At 49.7% G+C, this 14,460-nt stretch overlaps 1 protein-coding gene across 1 annotated transcript in view; it reads right to left on the bottom strand.

Moving 5' to 3' along the window:
- The window catches only part of DLGAP5 (DLG associated protein 5), a 108,707-nt gene that overhangs the window by 22,437 nt on the left and 71,810 nt on the right, over positions 1 to 14,460 (bottom strand). The window lies entirely within an intron of this gene.

Genomic DNA, 14,460 nt, shown 5'->3' with positions numbered 1-14,460 from the left:
TCTCCTCTAATTTATTTAAAAGGCTGAGTGTCATCTGTCATGCTGACTATTGGGCTCAGTTCACACTGGCATTGAAAGCAGGCGTTTTAGGAACATTTAAAAACGCCTCTCAAAGCCTATTAAGAATGAAACTATGGAATGTCCCACAAAGCCCAGTAATGATAGAGGAGAGCAAAGAGTGTCCTGCAGACACTTCCTTCTATGCACTTCCCGTCTGTGCTGCTTGCAGATGGCTGACATCAATTTCTGAGGGTGGGTACATAAATCATGATACAGGGCACTAAAGTGCTCTTGAGAATATCACTATGACAACTGAATGTACTAAATAGCACCTGGATGCCCTTCTCTTTCTCTGCTCAGCAATTTAATCATACATCTGCAGGAGGCCAAACCTGAGATAAAGCATAGTAAAGGAATCCAGGCCGTTGCCTTCCCTGCTAATAGAGTATGCACAGGAAACATTTACCGTGACAAGCCACACCTCAAATTCTTTATTTCCAGTAATGTCACTTCCCAAAAAAAAAAAAAATATATTTACACACACTATATTACCAAATATATTGGGACACCTGCCTTTACACACAAAAAACATTATTGGCATCACAGACTTAATCCATAGGTTCGATATTGAGTTGGCACACGCTTTAATTTGTGGAGCGCTTTTAATGCGCATCAAAACATGCATAGGGTGGGGAGCGTTTTTAAAGCGTCATTAACGCTTGTAAAAACGCCAGTAACACCAATACCACAGCACATTAATGCTTTAGGAACATTTGTTAGAAATTTAATCAAGTGTGCACAAGCCCTTACGGTGCGGCCTTTTGGAACAGTCGCCAACATATCAGCTGTACCTTTCCTCCAGGCTGCCATCTTGGCTATTGCGGTTACTTCCCTGGCACCTCTAAGCAAAATCTTGTGATACTTCGAGAATCTCACAAGATATTTGCACTTCTTGACTTGTAGCCTTCTGGATGTTTGATATAGCTTTCAGAAGGCTGCAGGCAACAAAAGGAAAAAACTAAAAAAACTGTAAAAGATCCCTTTAAGTCCTGGATAAGCATGGTAGTCCGTTATTCTGAAACTAAAGCTGGCCATATATTACACAATTTTCTTGTTCAATTTCCTTTAGATTAACCTCTAACTATAGTGCAAGGGCCTGTCTAACAGCATACAAAAATAAAAAAAAAAAGTGTTTATGCATGTCCCTCATATCACATGGTTTTGGTAAATCTAAAGAAAAATTGTACAATAAAATTGGTAGTGTATGGCAAGCCGAACTATACAGTCATAATATAGTCATCAGTGGGGGGGGGAAAAAGATAATCCGTCAGTTCTGTGCTTTTGAATTTGTGGACAAGAGGAAACAGTCACAGGAACTCAACCAAACAATACATGTCTCACTAAAAGGGAGTACACCCCTCACATGTTTGTAAATGTTTTATTTTATCTATTCATGTGACAAAACTGAAGAAATGACACTTTCCTACAATGTAAAGTAGTGAGTATACAGCTTGTATAACAGTATAAAATTTGCTGTCCCCTCAAACTAACAACACACAGCCATTAATGTCTAAACCACTGGCAACAAGAGTGAGTACACCCCTAAGTGAAAATGTCTAAATTGGGCCCAAAAGGGTTAATATTGTATGGCCACCATTTTTTCCAGCACTGCTTTCACCCTCTTGAGCATGGGAGTTACCAGAGCTTCACAGGTTGCCAGAGGAATACTCTTCCACTCCTCCATGATGACATCACGGAGCTGGTGGATGTTGGAGACCTTGCATTCCTCCACCTTCCAGTTGAGGATGCCCTACAGATGATCAATAGGGTTTAGTTCTGGAGACATGCTTGGCCTGTCCAACACCTTTACCCTCAGCTTATTTAGAAGGCAATGGTCAGCTTGGAGGTGTGTTTGGGGTTGTTCTGTTGGAATACTGCCCTGCAGCCCAGTCTCCGAAGGGAGGGGGGGTCATGCTCAGCTTCAGTAGGTCACCGTACACGTCAGCATTCATGGTTCCCTTAATGAACTGACAATGAAATAAAGTGTTTGTTCACCAATGCCAGAAGTCTGCCAAGCAAAAAAAGTTGAGTTGGAAGCTCTGGTGCTCGAGGGGAACTACGATTTAATTGGTATTGGTGATTCTTGGCTTCATTCTTCACATGACTGGGCTATTAATATTCCTGGCTATGCTCGCTTTCGTAAAGACAGGGTAAAAAACGGAGGGGTGGTGGTGTGTCTATGTGAGAAGTAATCTCAAAGGGAGTGTGAAAGAGGACCTAGCTGTTTGAGAGTGTGATGAGTTCAGAAGCAGTATAAGTTTAAATGTACATGGGTGTGCGTAATACAAAGACTACCATTGGAGTTTGTTATAGACCTCCCAGTATTAATGAAGAGGTGGAGACTTAGCTCCTGGCACAGATGGAAAGGGCAGTAAGGGCTGGGACAGCAATAATGGGGGGATTTTAACTACCCAGACATTGACTGGAGTAATGGCACTGCTGGAACAGTTAAGGGCAAAAATGTATAAACCCATTACAAGACAATGGTACAGTTTATTGATGCCCCCACTAGAAATGATGCTCTGTTGGACCTGGTAATCTCAAACCATGCAGCGCTTACTAATGTTAATATAAAAGAACATCTGGGTAGCAGTGACCATGATAGAATTTCATTTAATGTTAGCTGTAAGCAAAAAACGCATACAGGAAATATAAAAACACTTAATTGTAAGAGCAAATTTTCCAAGGATGAGGGCTGCTCTCCATGATGTAGACTGGGAGGGAATATTGCCATCGATGAGCACAGAACAAAAATGGGAAATAAAAAAAAAAATAAATTGTATACAAACTCACTGCAAAGTATATTTCCATGGGCAATAAGTTTAAAAAGCTAAAAAACTGGATTTTTGCAAGAAATTGCCGTAAAATCCTTTTCTATGAAGTTTGACAGACGCAGCTCCATCTATTCAGAAACTTTAGGGTTATGCTTTTCCTATCATGAATAGGCACGAAAAAAGCTTAACCACACCTATGGGGGCTGTCCCCCGCAGGCATAACCCCACACACCCTGCTATCAAGCCATTTAGTTGCAAGCAGTGTTTAGAATAGAAAAAACCCCATTCACTCAGAAGTAGAGCGACGGGTGCTGCATCCGTCAATGAACTTCAGAGAAAAAGGATTTTACGATAAGTTCTTACAAAAATCCAGTTCTCCATTGTTCATCAACAGACACAGCTCCATCCAGTCAGACTATAGGGATGTCCCAAAGCAGTATATTCATGAGGGGTAGGAAGACCACGCAAAACGGAACACGCAACGCCCCAAAGGCTAAACTTAGCCAACCAAATATGGAACTCATCAGGAACAACTGCTCACCCTGAAAACAATACACCCTCAAAGAAATAAAAAAAAAAAAAACAGTTCTCCTTAAACAGCAGCCTGCAAAACCTTGCGGCCAAAAGGAAGCATCTGAAGATGCAAACACATCTACTTCGTAGAATTTTGTAAACGTATGCACAGACGACCAAGTTGCCGCCTTGCAGCACGGGACGCCTAATGGCGAAAAGCCCAAAAGGCACTCAGCAATCTCGTAGAAAGCCCCTTCATCAGGAAAGGAGGAACCTGACCCTTCAGTAAATAAGCCTGAACTACCATCTGCCTGATCCATCTAGATATGGTCTAATACGATATGCGGTTAAAGCCACTGTAACGCAGGATGGAAGATTCGACCTTGAGACAATACACCTTCTGAGAGGAAGTCTCCAAGGAGCACAGGCAACCAACCTTACTAGGTTTGCGTACCAAGACCGGCGAGGCCAGTCATGAGCCACCAGAATGGCTGGAATCCCTTCCACCTCTATTCTGCGCAGAAGCCTCGGCAGGAGTTTCAAGGGAGGAAAGGCATAAATTAGCCGATATTGACCCCAATGAGCCACCAAAGCGTCTGTGGCGTCGGCCAGAGGATCTCGAGACCCGGCTACAAATCTCTGACCCTTCTCGTTGGAGGTGAGAAGCAAACAGATCTACCTCGGGAGTCCCCCCACCGAACAGAAAGGAGATTAAAATCCTCCAGGTGCAGGGACCACTGCCCTTGATCCAACACCTGACTACTCAGGTAATCCGCTTGCCAGTTCTCCACACCTGGAAAGTGTACAGCAGAGAGGGCTGGAATACATTTCTCCACCCAGGCCAGAATCTGACACCTCTTTGACTGCCAAGACACTCTTGGTGCCCCCTGGTGATTGATTTAAGCCACAGCCGTGGCGTTGTCTGATTGTATTCAAACCGGACAATCTTGCAGAGGAGTCGTCAAATGGCTTAGGCTGAGCTCCAAAACATTTAATCGGTAGTTTTGACTCTTCCATCGCCCGGGTACCCTGGGCACAGACCTTCCCCAGCACCCCGCCCCAGCCCGATAGGCTGGTGTCCGTGGCGTCCAGCATAGTGCTGGAGACTGAATCCACAACAATAGAGCAGACCTTGTGTTGTGGCTTAACCGTATCAAAGAGTTCAAGGACTTTGGATCCTTGTTCCATTTGACAAGAAACTCCCTTTGCAAGGGTCTGGTATGGAACTAAGCAAATGGAACGGCCTCGAAAGTGGATACCATCAGACCCAAGACCTGCATGCAGACTTGAAGAGGACAGATTGTTTGCCAACAACCGAATCGCCTCCTGCAACTTTTGCAGCTTGTCTGGGGGAAGAAAAACTTTTGGCCAGGGATGAATCCAGAGTCAAGCCCAAATAATCCAGTCTCAAGACAGGTGTCAGCGCGGATTTCTTGAAACTGATGTTCCAACCGAAATCCTGCAGAGTTCTAACAGTGACCGCCAGATCCCCCAACAAGACTGAAGGAGAGTTCGCTCTCAACAGGAGATCGTCTAGGTACACCAGTACCACAATCCCCCCGCTGGCGCAGCAATGCCAATACCGGTGCCAAGACCTTGGTAAACACTCTGGGAGCTGAGGCGAGACCAAAAGGACACCACAAATTAATGCTCCTCTGCAACCACAAAGCGAAGAAGCCGCTGGTGTCCAGCGTAAATAGGGATGTGTAGATATGAGTCCTTGATATCTATGGAGGCTAAGAAGTCTCCCTGGTGCAGCGACGCCACCGTGCGAATGGATTCCATCCGAAACTTCTGTACCCGCAAAAAGCGGTTCGGAGCCTTAAGATCCAGGATGGGAGGCATCTTGCCTTCCTTCCTGGGCACAGTGAAGAGATTTGAATAAAACCCTTGAAAACGTCCCAGAAAAGAAACTGGTACAATCACTCCTTGCGACAGCAAATCGTGTACTGCCCCTCGCAAGTCCCTTAACCAGGCTGGGGACAGTCGAAGATTGGACGGGAAAAACCTGTCCGACGGGCGAGACCAGAATTGGATTTTATACCCTGCTCGGATCAGTTTGTGAACCCATTTGTCCTGATTCAAGGAGGTCCAGGGTTCCAGAAAGAAACAAAGACGTCCTCCCACCCGAAAATTGGGTGAGGGTGCCCCTTCATGCAGACGAGGACTTGTCTGCAGGTCCAGATTGGCCGGTCTTTGCTTTCCCCGACCACGGCTTCTTAAAAACCCCCAAAAAGACCTGAATGATTTACCTTTTTCTTGCAACCTGGAGGCACGAGAAAGATGTTTATGAGCATTAAAGGAAGGCCCCCGCCTAGAACGTGGAGCCTTGCCCTTAGAGGATTGGGGAAGAGGAGTGCTCTTACACCCCCATGATACCTTTGAACAACTCGTCCAGTGAGGATCCAAACAGCTTCTCCCCTGAGGAAAGATCAGTCAAGGCCTTTTAGAAGCCTGGTCCACCTACCAGCTTTTCAGCCACACCATGCACCCAATAGCAATCCCCACTGCCGATGCCCTGGCTCAACGGGGCTGAATCCAGAGACGTATCACACATGAACACCAGGGCTTGAGACAACTGGTCCAGTAGTTCCAACACCGCAGGGGGGAGCCGTTTAGCTTCCAAGTTACTTTAAGTAACTTCACCCATTCCGTAGCAGTCTGCGCTACCAAAACATTCACAAAAGGTAGTCCAATACGTGACCTGCTACCAAGCGTAAATGGTGGGACAAGGATTCCACCCGTCTATCCACGGGGTCCGCAAAAGTTGGAAACTCTTCCACCGGTACCAGAGTCGCTTTATTCAACCTGGACACCGGGGATCCACTTCTGGGGGTACAGTCTACCTAGTGGACACTGCCTCCGCAAAGAGGTAACGGCGTGCAAAATGCTTAAGCACTACTAAAATGTGCTTAATGCGCCGCCATTGTTCATCCACAATAGTATAAACATTCTGAGCAAGTTAACACCTTGCCCAATTTAAGGGATTTGCAAGAGCCAAAAGACACCTGCGTACACAGCGCTGTGGGTTCATCAGCCAATTATTAAAGTTTCCAGCACTGAAACTATCAGAGCTTCCACCAAAGCGCATTGCCAGGCGGCAGCTGAGGACAGGTCATCTTCAACGTCAGAATGCGACGACACAAACCCCTCAGGGTGGACTGCGTCTGCCATGTCTATCTCAGTGTCTGGAGACCCTGCAGATGGAGGTGAGGGCAGAGGGCGTTTGCAGCGGGCGTTTGCAGCATTAGCAATGACAAAATCTACCTTAGACATCAAATTTTGCAAAAAAGCTGCAATCTCTGGCTGAGACAGAACCAGAAGGTCCTGCAATAGTTGCCAGGGGGTCTGCAGATGAAATTATCCTGGGACTCCATGTTATACTTTTTAAAATAATTGGGCAGTGTCTCTTTAAGACAGCTAAAAATGCGGTCCCACTGCTATAACTACATGCTCACAGTCCCTGATTATTATAAGATTGAATGACGAAAAACCCACAGGGAACCCCAGGAAAAAAAGTTTACAGACCACAGGAGAGACTCAGCATGATCTGTGCAACAACTAAATTGACTGTACAGGAAGAGAAGAGAAAAAACAGCCTCTATATTTTAAAAAACCATGCCGCATGCCTGTTCAGCTTATGGACCTCAGGAAAATGGCCGCTCATGCATTCTCAATGGGAAATTTAGAAAATGGCTGCCCATATAAACGAATGGGATTAAAAAAATCATTAACCACAACAAAATGGTGCCTCCCACGGCACACCATGTGGTCTCCAGGACCCCTAAAAGGGGGCCCAGAACAATAGGCATCGGAAGGTCCCTGCCTAGGGGCCCACACAGGACAAGTCACCCCCCTCAAATAAACGCCACAACGGCCACAGTATATTACCGCCCCCCCCCCCCCCCAAAGTAAGGAGCAGGGGAATGCGGAGGGGTACACAGGATTAGTCCTCAGGAGGTGCCAGGGAACTGAGGGAGCCCCTAAGGTCCGACTATTCCAGGGAAGGGCCCACGTCCGCCCCGAGACCATCTAGGGGTTTTTGGGGGGACAATTTACTCACCATGCCACGGTCCCAGGTGGGTGCCAATCCGAAATATGGGGGTGCTATCAGCCAAGAGTAAGCTGCGACTCTGGGCGTTCCAGGTCCTGCACATCCCAGCGAGATAGTCCACTTGCAGGCTCGTCCCCATCTGTTGGGACACTGTCCTGGCAAGGCCTAGTTCTGGACTATAACCTGCATGCCCAGAAGCTGTGCAGGGATGCCGTGCCTGCACCAGAAGTGACGAGCGGGGCCGGTGCAGTGCATTGTGGGACTCCGACATCAGGGAAGAGGACACAGAGGGACGCTGCAGCTTCAGCTGCCCACACCCAAGATGGCAGCGCTGGAGAAGAAATTTTCAAGGTAAGTAAGTATTTCTTCTTACAGGTAAGTGCGACCCAGGACAGTTCAGAGGCTATCCATCATGGAATGTACTAGCCCTGACTTTACCGGGGGTATTTTAAGCTCAAATTTGACAAAGGCCGGAACTCCGCTTTAATGTTTATAAATGTAAAGTAATGCACTTGGGGGCTAAGAATTTGCATGCATCATACATACTAAGGGGGAGAAAAACTGGGGGAATCCATAGCGGAGAATGATCTGGGTGTTCTGGTAGATCCCAAGCTTAAAAATAGCATGCAATGCCAAGCTGCGGTTTCCAAAGCAAGCAAAGTCCTTTCTTGTATTAACAGAGGCATGGACTCCAGAGAGATATTTTGCACCTGAACAAATTCGTAAGACCTCATTTGGAATATGCAGTTCAGTTTTGGGCACCGATTCTTAAAAAGGATATCGGGGAACTGGAGAAAGTGCAGAGAAGGGCAACCAAACTGATAAGAGGCATGGAGGAGCTCAGCTATGAGAAAATAACGGAATTTTTGTAAAATCTTACCTGTAAAATTCCTTTCTCTGAGTCCTCCGACAGTCGCCGCCTCTTCATATTCGTCACATATGGGGTATTAGACTTTGCTCCGAAGGAGTAGCTAGGCAACAGAATATGTTAACAATAAAGCTTTAACATATCCCACCCTCAAGGGGTGGTCCCCTCAGTCAATACCCTCCTACTTCCTGCAACCATATCTCAGTTTTAGTGGAATAGCAGTAGAGTATACAATCAAACCCCAAAAGAGGGGCGGGGGCGGCGACTGTCGGAGGACTCAGAGAAAGGAATTTTACAGGTAAGATTTTACAAAAATTCCGTTTTCTCTTACGTCCTCCGACAGTCGCCGCCTCTTCATATTCGTCACATATGGGGACGTCCCAAAGCAGTGCAAACATGAGGGGTGGGAAACGCATCCGCGCCGAAAGGCAACGCAGTCTCCACATCAAAGAAAGGAACCTTACCAAAGGAAGGAAACCAGCTGGGCAACAGCAAAAATAAGTGCTCAACAGGAGCAACAACCCAGGAAAAGACAAAAAAACCAAGGGATACAAAAGATATCCCAACAGCCAGGAGTCCCCAACAAGGGACCCTATGGAACAGCCGCACTAAGAACCTTGCGGCCAAAGGAAGCATCCGCCGATGCCTGAACATCTACTTTGTAGAATTTTGTGAAAGTGTGCACGGTCGACCAGGTCGCCGCCTTACACACCTGGGCTACAGAAGCCCCATGACGACAGGCCCAAGACGTACTCAGAGATCTAGTAGAGTGCGCCTTCACAGGCACAGGGGGAACCTTCCCTTGCAAAGCATAGGCCTGTTCAATGGTCTGCCTGATCCATTTGGCGATGGTAGAGGCCGAAGCCGCCATGCCCTTCCGAGGACCCTCTGGAAGAACAAACAAGGAGTCCGTCTTACGAAAAGACTCAGTCGATTTAAGGTAAACCCTTATCGCCCGAACAACATCCAGAGAGTGCAATCTCACCTCCTTTGGATGTTTAGGCTTCGTGCACACGAAGGCAAGACAATATCCTCATTAAGATGGAATTCCGAAACTCGTTTCGGCAGAAAAGAAGGATTAGGTCGCAAGACCACCTTATCCAAATGAACAACCAGGTACGGAGACTTGCAGGACAAAGCCGCCAGTTCCGACACTCTGCGAGCCGAAGTGATCGCCACCAAAAAGGCGACCTTTTTGGACAACATAGACAACGAGATCTCCCTGATCTGTTCAAAAGGAGCACGTTGTAACACAGATAGAACGAGATTCAAGTCCCAAGGGGGCAAAGGATCCCTCCTAGGAGGAACCAGATGCCGCACACCCTGAATAAAAGTGCCAACCAAGGAGTTGGAAGCCACGGGACGTTGAAACAGAACGGCCAGCGCAGACACCTGACCCTTTATCGTAGCCAGCGCCAAACGCTGATCGACACCCGTCTGAAGGAAAGACAGCACACGGGAAACCGAGTACGTGCGGGGTGAAAACCCCCTGGACTCACACCAGGCAAAATAGGCCTTCCAAGTACGGTAATAAACCTTCCCCGAGGAAGACTTCCTCGCGTTGATCAAAGTATGAACGACCTCTGGAGAGAGACCCTTCTCCTTCAGGACCTCGGTCTCAACAGCCAGGCCGTCAAAGCCAGCGACTGTAAAGCAGGATGGTAAATCGGTCCTTGAGACAGTAGATCGTCTCGAAGAGGCAGACGCCAAGGGGCGTCGACCGCCAGATTCACGAGGTCTGCGTACCAGGACCGGCGAGGCCAGTCCGGTGCCACAAGAATCACCGTGCTGCGTTCCGAGTGTAACCTGCGAAGGAACCTGGACAGCAACTGAATCGGTGGAAACACGTACATCAGCCTGTACTGATGCCACGGGGCCACTAACGCGTCCGACGCGTCTGCCCGAGGGTCGCGCGTCCTTGCCACGAACCTCTTCACCTTGTTGTTGAGGCGAGACGCGAACAGGTCCACATCTGGAAGACCCCACCTCGCGCACAACGTCTGGAAGACAGCCGGATGGAGAGACCATTCCCCCTGATCCAGGGTCTGGCGACTCAGATAGTCCGCCTGCCAGTTCTCCACTCCCGGAATGTGAACCGCCGTTATTGCCGGGACATGAGTCTCGGCCCAAGACAGAATGTCGGCCACTTCTCGAGCCGCTCGGGCACTCCTGGTGCCCCCTTGGTGGTTGATGTAGGCCACCGCCGTGGCATTGTCCGTCTGCACCCGAACCGGGCAACCCTGCAGCCGGTCCGTCCAGCGATGAAGACAGAGCCTTATCGCACGCAATTCCAGAATGTTGATCGGAAGGGAAGACTCCCCCTCCGACCAAGTCCCCTGGGCGGACAGAACGCCCAGAACTCCACCCCAGCCCGACAGGCTGGCATCCGTGGTGATTACCGTCCACGAGATCGGACGAAACGACTTGCCCCCGGACACCAACGGGGACTGGAGCCACCACAGAAGGTTTTCCCTGGTGCGATGACTCAACGAGATCTGAAGATCCAGAGATTGAGGGCGCCCGTCCCACCTGGACAGGATCTCCGCCTGGAGACCCCGCGTGTGAAACTGTGCGAAAGGAATCGCCTCGAAGGCCGAGACCATCAATCCCAGACATCTCATACACGTCCGCAGAGACGAGTTCGGAACGTCCCTGAGGAACCTGACTTCCTCCTGAAGAGTCCTGAGTTTGTCTTCCGGCAGGAAGACCTTCGCCTGCACCGAGTCCAGTATCATTCCCAGATAGGGGAGACGAACCGAAGGACTCAGTGTCGACTTCGGAACATTTATCGTCCAACCAAACTCCTGCAGAGTTTGCATTGTGACAGACAGGTCCTCCTCCAGACCCTGTCTGGTCGCAGACCGAACCAGAATGTCGTCCAGATACCCCAGGACAGAAATGCCCTGGGCCCTCAATAATGCCAGAACCGGTGCAAGCACCTTGGTGAAGACCCGCGGAGCCGAGGCGAGACCAAAGGGCAACGCCACGAACTGGTAGTGATCCTCCGCAATGGCAAATCGAAGGTACCTCTGATGACCCTCAAAAATGGGGATGTGAAGGTACGCATCCTTCAAATCGATGGAGGCCATGAATTCCCCCGGAACCAGGGCAGCCACCACCGACCGCAGGGATTCCATGCGGAACTTGCGAACCCGCACAGAGCGGTTCAGAGCCTTCAAGTCCAGAATCGGACGAACCTTGCCCTCCTTTCTGGGCACGGTGAACAGATTGGAATAAAAACCCCGAAACCTGTCCCGATGAGGCACCGGAACCACCACTCCCTGAGCCCTCAGGTCCCGCACCGCCAGGTGCAGATCCCGCAGGCGCTCTGGAGACAGTTGAAGATTTGAGGGAAAAAATCTGCTCTCCGGCCGAGAGAGAAACTCGATCTTGTAACCAGATCGAACGATTTCCAGAACCCATCTGTCCCGCACACGGGCCAACCAGGGCTGAAGAAAACCGAGCAAGCGTCCCCCCACCCCAAAACTGGGTGAGGGCGCCCCTTCAGGCCGAACTGTTATGGGCTGCAGGTCCGGATTGGCCGGACTTCTGTTTCCCAGACCAGGGCTTCTTCTGAGAGCCTTGGCCTTTGAACGGTTTGCCCTTGTAGTGCGGCCGAAAGGCACGAAAGGACCCCTGAGGGGGCCGAAAATTTGCATGCTTCTTCCCAGAAGCCCCCTTAGCCTTGGGGAAATGGGGCAAGAGAGTGCTCTTACCCCCGGTGATCCCCTTAATCAACACATCCAGGGACTCCCCAAAAAGGCGAGACCCATCATAAGGCAGATTGGCTAAGGTCTTACGTGAAGATTGGTCCACCGACCAACATTTCAACCAAACCAGGCGGCGAGACAACACCGCCACGCTGTGCACACGTGCAGCCAACGGAATCAGGTCCAGGTCCGCATCACACAGATACATGACACCCTGGTGGATCTGATCCACCATATCCAGGGTCGCCGCCGAGGCCGAATCGGCCACTAGGACGCGCCTAAGCATCTGCGTCCAACTTGCGATCGCCTGGGCCGCCATGAGAGAAGCAAACAGAGCCTTAAGCATAGAACCCGTAACAGAATAAGTATGACGGGCAAGAGACTCCAGTCTCCTATCCGTAGCATCACGGAAAACAGGGGAACCCTCTGCAGGAATCGCAGTGGCTTTGTTCAAAACCGCAATTGCATGATCCACTGGCGGAGGCACACACCACCGTTCATCAGTGGCAGGCGAGAAAGGATAACGCAGCTTGAATTTACTTGGTACCGCAAAAGGCTTGCGCAGATCGCGCCATTGATCCTTAACAGCGAGCTGAAAATCAGCATTGCAGGGAAAAACCTGCGGCGTCCTGCGTTTTCTCTGCGTCCCATAAGCCGCCAAGGCAGCGGGGGGACACACTTCGTCCTGCAAACGCAGCGTTTGCTTAATGGAAGCAATCAACTCAGCCATGATTGCAAGCTCTTCAGGCGAGCCAGGGGGAGAATTATCGACCCCCTCAACTTCAGCCTCCACCTCAGACCCCACTAGATCAAGAGAGGAGCGGGACCCCGATAAGGAGGTCCCTGCCAGAACAGCCCCATCACCTTCACCCTCAGAATCAGAGGACAGAGCAACTCTGGGCCGTTTAGTAGATTGAGCAGCCACCAGCATTTGCACCTGGGCAGCAAGGCCAGCCACAATAGTGGCTAAATCCCCCCCCTGGGGGGGAAACAGCGGTCCCCTGGCTTTCCACCAATACTGTAGGAAATTTGCCCTCCTGAGAATCCATTGCCCCTGTAATGCCAGACAACCAAGGGTTAACTGCCCCTTTTAGCAAGCGCGGCAAGCGCCAGCCCACCGCACCACACTCAAGCACAATGAGACCCCCACAGGGAATATGCAAACTGAACACAGGCAATGGATAGCAAGAACAGAAGGATAAAACCTGAGGAGACCCTCGCTGCTGCCTCGATCGGTGTTCCTGGAAAGAGGAAGTGATGCTGCCAGGGCGCTCTATGTAAGCCTATGGAGGCTACAAGAAAATGGCCGCCATGCATGTAAACCATGCGGCCGGAGCGGGTGCCGGTAAAATGGCGTCGTTTGGCGCCGAAAACGCCGCTCCACAGTGCATTAAAACACACACATTACATCCCAATATAAGGATACATGTTAGATCGCCGCAGCGATCGCTGTATATGCCCAAACATGCCAAGAAAAAACATGCCCCACAGCACACAGCTTCTCACACTGCCCAGCCTGACACACACAGTGTCATACAGCTCCCCCCCCCCCCCTTGCAGCCCACAGCATGCAGCCGAGAGATAGGGAGACAAGCAGCGTGAATAGAGGCAGGTTACACAGTCCCAGACTGAGACCCGCCCAGACAGACAGGTCCCCACATAAATACACTTACCTCACTTGGCGTGGGGAACCCGCACAGGCGAACAAGCCGCTGCACATGAGGCAGGGAGAGTCGCAATTCAAGACGCACACAATGGAGGTTAAGAAACCGCACAGCGTCCGGTGAGGTAGCCACCTCACCAATCATCCCTGCACCGAACAGGGATGGGTCGTTCACTGTGCCAGGAGCGTTACCTGGCTGAACGCTCGATGGCAGACTGGGAAGCCACTGACCCACGACCTGCGACCAGGGGGGATCAGCCCGAGACCCAGTCCGCATGATCCTCTTCGTCCGAAGAACTAACTAACGCTGACAAAATAACAGCTAATGAAAGGTAGAGAGAAAAACTCAAACAAAATATTAAAAAGAAGAAAGAGTCTGGGACAGAAAGTCCCAGCACAGAGAGAGCCAGCCACTCCTGACAAGCTAGACATTAAAACTGAGATATGGTTGCAGGAAGTAGGAGGGTATTGACTGAGGGGACCACCCCTTGAGGGTGGGATATGTTAAAGCTTTATTGTTAACATATTCTGTTGCCTAGCTACTCCTTCGGAGCAAAGTCTAATACCCCATATGTGACGAATATGAAGAGGCGGCGACTGTCGGAGGACGTAAGAGAAATTAGAGGAACTGAATGTATGCTCTTGAGAAGAGGAGATTAAGGGGGGGATATGATCAACATGTATAAATACATAAGGGGTTCATATAGTGAACTTTGTGTTGTGTTATTCACTTTAAGATCAACACAGAGGACAAGGGGGCACTCTTTACATCTAGAGGAAAACCTATTTGGTCTCCAAATATGGAAAGATTTCTTAAC

Source organism: Pelophylax lessonae, assembly GCF_965119305.1.
Source record: "Pelophylax lessonae genome assembly, chromosome: 13".
Classification (NCBI taxonomy): Eukaryota; Metazoa; Chordata; class Amphibia; order Anura; family Ranidae; genus Pelophylax; species Pelophylax lessonae.
The sequence above is the reverse complement of the archived record's forward strand: the minus strand, read 5'-3'. Positions and strand labels throughout refer to the sequence as shown.